The 6394-nt window shown below is 34.5% G+C and overlaps 1 pseudogene; it reads right to left on the bottom strand.

The window, feature by feature from the left end:
* Positions 1-3494: 3494 nt before the first annotated feature.
* LOC129512377 (60S ribosomal protein L19-like) lies at positions 3495-4076 on the bottom strand (annotated as a pseudogene).
* Between the last annotated feature and the right edge of the window lie 2318 nt (positions 4077-6394).

Raw genomic sequence — 6394 nt, 5'->3', positions numbered from 1 at the left:
TGGTGTCTTGGCCTCCTTCCTGATCTTAACTTTTCATCATTGAGTATGATGTTAGCTATAGACTTGTATATGGCCTTGATTATGTTGAGGGATATTCCTTCTACATCTAATTTGTTTTATCATTAAAGGATATTGGATTTTATCAAATGCTTTTTCTGCATATTAAAATGACTGATCTTTATCTTTCACTCTGTTTATGTGGCATATTACATTTATTGATTCACATAAGTTGAACCAATTCTTGCATCCCAGGGATAAATCCCACTTGATCATAGTGTGTGATCCTTTTAAATGTGATCTTGAATTTGGTTTGCTAGTACTTTGTTGAGGATTTTTGCATCTATGTTTAACAGGGGTCCTGGACTGTAATTTTCTTTTTTTTTTTATGGTGTCTATACCTGGCTTCAGAAACAGGGTAATGAGTTTAGAAGTGTTTCTTTCTCCTCAATTTTTTGGAAGATTTTGAGAGGTGTATATAGTAATTATTCTTTGTTTGGTAGAATTAACCAATGCAGCTGTCTGGTCCTGTGCTTTTATTTATTGAGAGATTTTTAGTTACTGATTCAATCTCCTGGCTCATTAGAGGTCTGTTCAGATTTTCTATTCATGATTAGTCTTGGCAAGTTGTATGTTTCTAGGAATTTATCCATTTGTTCTAAGTTACCTAATTTATTGACATATAATTGTTCATAGTAGTCTCTTATAATCCTTTGTATTTCTGTGATATAGTTGTAATGTCTCTTTCATTTAAACTTTTATTTATTGGAGTTATCTTTTTTCTTAGTCTAGTTAAAGCTTTATTTATTTTATATATAATTTTTACAATATTTACAATTTTATTTATCTTTTCAAAACAAGTTTCAGTTTCACTGATCTTTTCTATTGTGTTTTTAGTCTCTATTTGTGTTCTAACCATATTTCTTTCCTTCTGCTAACCGTGGGCTTAGTTTGTTCTTCTTCTAGTTCCTTAAGGTGTAAAGATGGGTTGTTTATTTGAGATTTTTCTTCTTTTTTAATGTAGGCATTTATTGCTATAAACTCTCTTCTTAGAATTCCTTTTGCTGTATCCCATAAGTTGTTTCCATCTTCATTTGTCTCAAGATATTTATTATTTATTTATTTATTTATAAGATTTTATTTACTTATTCACAGAGACAGAGAGGCAGAGACATAGGCAGAGGGAGAAGCAGGCATCATACAGAGAGCCTGACATGGGACTCGATCCGGTCTCCAGGATCACGCCCTGGGCTGCAGGCGGAGCTAAATCGCTGAACCACTGGGGCTGCCCTCAAGATTTTTTTTTTAATTTTTTCTTTGACTCATTGATTCAGAATGGTCAAAAAATTGGTTCAGAAACATGCTATTCAATCTCCACATATTTGTGAATTTTCCAGCTTTCCTCCAAGATTGACTTCTAGTTTGTGGTTGGAACAGATGCTTGATATGATTTAAGTGTTTTTAAATTTGTTAAAATTTGTTCTGTGGCCTAACACATCTAATATGGAGAATGGCCCATGTATGCTTGAGAAGAATATGTACTCTGCTGTTTTGTGGATGGAATATTCTGTATATGTCTGTTAGGTGCATTTGGTCTAAAGTATAGTTCAAGTTCATTATTTCCTTATTGATTTTCTGTCTGGATAGTCTATCCATTGTTGAATGTGGGGTATGATGTCCCCTACTATCATTGCATTGCTATTTCTGCCTTCAAATTTGTTAATAATTGTTGAATACGTTCAGGTGCTCCAATACTGGGTGCCTACATATTTAAATTGTCATATCCTCTTGACAAATTGTCCCCTTTGTAATTATATAATGACCTTCTTTGTCTCCTATTAGAACTTTTGACTTAAAGTTCATTTGTCTGATATAAGTACAGCTATTCCTTCTCTCTTTTGTTTTCCACTTGCCTGGAATACTGTTTTCTATCCCTTCACTTTCAATCTAAAAGTTTTTCTACAGTTTCAGTCTCTGTAGGCAGATTATAGTTGATTTTTTAAATCCATTCAACTACTTATGTCTTTTAGTTGGAGAATTTAAGCCGTTTACATTTAGAGTAATTATCGATGGGTAAAGCCTTACTACTGCCATTTTGTTAATTGTTTTCTGATTGTTTTATAGTTCTTTTGTTTCTTTCTTCCTCCTTTACTGTCTTTATTTATGATTATTTTTGTAGTATTAGACTTGATTCTTTGTCTTTATTTTTTCTATTTATTATAGGTTTTGCTTTGTGATTACCATGAGACTTTCATAATACATCTTATAGTTTAAACAGTCTGTATTATGCTGATAACAATTTACTTCAGCTGCAAAACAAAGTTCTATACATTACTTGCTAGAGATAAAGGTAGAAGAGATGATAATGAGTTGATGCAGGGACAGACTTCCCTATCCTACCTTTTGTGGGCTAGTTTAGCTTCTGTATTTTTCTCAGTCACTGCATTTATCTTATGTTGTTACCTAGATAAACAACCACAAATGAAAATCCCAATATAGAAACATGGAAGACTAATTTTAAAAACAACTACTTTTATTTGCTTTACCTTAAAAGCCCAGGGGATTTATATAGTGTGTCATGCAGAAAGCTTTCCAAAGAAACCACTTTAGATACTTACCTATCTCTTTAAAACTTTTCACTTAAACCAGCTACAAAATTTCTCCTTTCTCCCAGTGTCTTTACTGTCTATGTGCTTCCTTTTCAGGTCTGCCCCTCCATTTTGCCATTCTTCTTGGAACCCTAATTCCTATACTCAGTCTTGGCTGTGGAATCTGTTCTACCTTACAGAGGATCTTCCCTTATAGGGAACAGGCTTCTGGAATTCTGTTGAAAAACTCTTCCACCTTGTGAAACACATAACTATTAGTTCAGGATCTAACTTAACTGCTAGACTAGAATCTCCATTTTGTTTAGCCACTATTTTATATCCATCATCTAACATAATATAGAGCATATAGTTAAATCCAATTAATATTTGTTGAATGAATGAATGAATGTTTAGACTTTCCTAGTGTGCAGCAGAAGAGTAAAGATTATCACCAAGATAGAATAGGAAAAAGACAGGGCAAAAGAAAAGGCAGAAGGCAAGGGGCTGAGAGTATAGTATTGGAAAACATTACCAGCATCCTTTAGTCAAAGCTAGAGAAGATCTATTTTCTGACCCATCGCTTTCTCATCTTCCTGGAGATCCATTCATCATTTAAGCTGTGAACATAGCAAGACAAGGAGTCTTCCAGGTTCTCAAACACAAGTAGTTGCTCTGTACAGGTGCCCCCTAATCTCTCACTAATTGCTATTGCTGTTATGTCAACATCTTCCTGTAAATAAAGATATTTGCAGATGTTACAGAACATCCTGATAGAGACTTCTATCTGAAAGAATTAAAAGAGCTTTGTATTTTTTTCTTTTCTTTTCTTTTCTTTTCTTTTTTTTCTTTTCTTTTTTCAGTTAAAAGTCTATTTTATTAAATAACTGGTGTGTGTGATTGCTGAGGCCACTATGTATAGACAAAAGAAAGGGAGTTGTGTTTCTTGGCTTCTTCCTCCTTAGACAGAATCTTGATAATTTCCTCCTTCTTGGCCTGAGCTGCTCTTCATAGCATTTGCATATTTCCCTGGTCTTAGATCTGCAGGCCTTATCTACCTTCAGTATGTGGATGTGTTCCATGAGAATCTGTTTGTTTTTGAATATGTTACCCTTCACTTTCAGGAACAGGTTGTGATATACATGGCAGTCAATCTTCTTAGATTCTTGATATCTTATGAGCAACTGGTGTAGAATTCTCATCCTCTTCATCCAGGTTACCTTTTCAAGTATTCAAGCCTTGGCAGAACTTTTTCTCTTACCAATGCCCATATGCCTGCCTTCTGGTGGGTCAAAGCACTTTTCTGGCACCAAGCCCAGAAATGGACAGTCACTGGCTCCCAGATGATCAGCCCATCTTTGATCAGTTTCAGGACCTGCTGATTGGAGTTGGCATTGGGGATTTCACTGGTCTTATTGGGGTCCAACCAGCATTTGTTTTGCCACAGTGGAGGACACTGGAGACAAGCCTCTTCTGAAACCTGAGCATGCCCATGGCTGTGGCCGCGGTGGCAAAAGGAAAGCAAAGGGGCTTTGTATTTCAAGACAAGCCTTTAGACAGAATGAGGGCAGATGTCCAAAGCATTTGTGTGTCAAGAAAGAACACTCATGACTTTGTCTTTTATCAAGGTCTTTTGAATCTATGTGCATGGAAACAGGATTCTGAGTTTTTCTTATTAGAAAACATATACAGGTATAATTGGTGATATTCAGTGTCATCTAACTATCAGAAATAAAAAAAATTGGGAAATATTCTATGTAGAGAATTCTGTTTTCTGTAAGGCAGGATTTAGTTTTTGTTTTTAGCTATTTCAAGAAAACAAGATACAATTTGCTGTACTTTGACATTTAGTTTGACAAATATAATCATCTGAATTTAGTTTTCAGTCAATTCAACTTAATTTGTATCTTAAAAGTACTAAAATTGGCCTACAGAAAGTCATCAGTCTCAGCATATCCTCAAATAATAAACACAAACATATGGGGAAGAAAAGATAGCCACCAAGAAATTTTTAAAAAACCATATCCCTTCTTTATCACCAGTACCAGTAAGGAATAGAACAAAATGACTTAAACAGGGTACACAATTTTATGGAGTTGTATCCAATTTGGGTGGTGAGAGGGGTAGTTTCCTTGCATTCTCAGCTGTCTATATTTCAGAATTTATTAGTAATAATAGAGGTATCCCTCCTGAATCTAATATATATCTTTTAACCAACTTTCTATGTGAGAAACATATCTTTCTCTCTCTCTTTTTTTTTTACAACCAGAGCACACAGTCTTAATGCTCAAGCAGTGACATTATTATGCTCAAAATAAACTTCATTTAATTTAAAAAACACTTCTACTTAAATGGGATTTTTATGAGGTGCTATAAGAGGAAGAAAAAGGGGGAAAACTATGGAATATAGGAGGAAATCTTCTATAGCATGTCACTTTAACACATATATAAATAATGGATTATGTTTGAATCTCTGAAGGAATTTGGAGGTTAAACCTCTATAGAATATACAAAACAGTCTATGTGATCACTGATAATACCAATTCTCAGACATCTTAGTACGTCATAGAAGCTCTCAGAGATTTAATAATATTTTCTAAATCTTTACTAGCCTCAGACATTAGTGGAAGGAAGCACCTGTCTGTGTGAGGAAAGTATTAATTTAGGGTATATTACATTGGGTTATTGCCTACTCCCCCTTATACATGGGTTTGTATTAGGATTAGTGTCTCATAACATGAATCACTTGGCTATAATGCATAATAGTGAAAAGACTAAATGTTTTCCAAATGAAGTTCACATAGCACAACTGTTATTACAAAACCTAAGCAAATCATTTTGGTAAGTAATATACCCATAGAATAAATAACTGTTGGAAAAACATATCTAGGCTTATTAACTGAGCTAATAGAATAATATATCATGGCAACTTGGGAATCTGAATTTATTTTTTAAAAACATTGTAGTGGGCTGAATGGTGGCCACATAAAGATATGTCTATGTCCCAAACCCTAGTAGCTGTGATATTACCTTATTTGGAAAAAAAGTCTTTGCAAAGGTAATTAAGGATCTTGAGAAGATAGTTTTGGATTATGCAGGTGGGTCCTAAACCCAATGACAAGTGTCCTTATGAGAGACACAAAGAGAAATCAAACACATAGAAGAAATGTGACAGTGATGCAGCCACAAGTCCAAGAATGCAGATAGCCACCAGAATCTGGAAGAGGCAATGAACAATTATCTCCCAGACCCCCCAGATAAAGCAGAGACCTGCCAGATTTTGAACTTAGGGTTTCCAGAACTATAAGAGAATAATTTCCTGTTATTTTAAACCACCCAGTGTGTGGTGATTTGTTATGGAAGCCCTAGAAAATTAGGACAGCCATCTAGATTAGTCTGTATTTTAAATTAATTTGGAGAGTGAATTTCAGCTATAAAGAAAACTCCTGGACATGTCCTTCTTATAATACAAGTTCAACCCAGAACTAACTGTGTGACCTTGAACAAGAATCTTAGCCTCCTGTTAACCAATTTCTTTTTGTACAGTTGGGCTAGATGATCTTAAACTTGCCTTCAAAATTTAAAGTCTACATTTCTGGTAATAACTGAAAGTAAAACACTAAATAAGGAGAAACAGAGCTAGCATTTTGTAAACGCAGAGTCTCACACATACATACCAGATCTCAAATACACACACACACACACACATTCTTATAAAAATTTTTTTTGGGTTTGTGTTATGAGAGAGGGAAGAAGAAACATGATTAGTTCTAATTGCTATCATTTATATGCCAAATGTTGTTTAGTGTAAT

This window comes from Nyctereutes procyonoides, unplaced genomic scaffold (genome assembly GCF_905146905.1).
Source record: "Nyctereutes procyonoides isolate TBG_1078 unplaced genomic scaffold, NYPRO_anot_genome, whole genome shotgun sequence".
NCBI classification, from domain to species: Eukaryota; Metazoa; Chordata; class Mammalia; order Carnivora; family Canidae; genus Nyctereutes; species Nyctereutes procyonoides.
The sequence above is the reverse complement of the archived record's forward strand: the minus strand, read 5'-3'. Positions and strand labels throughout refer to the sequence as shown.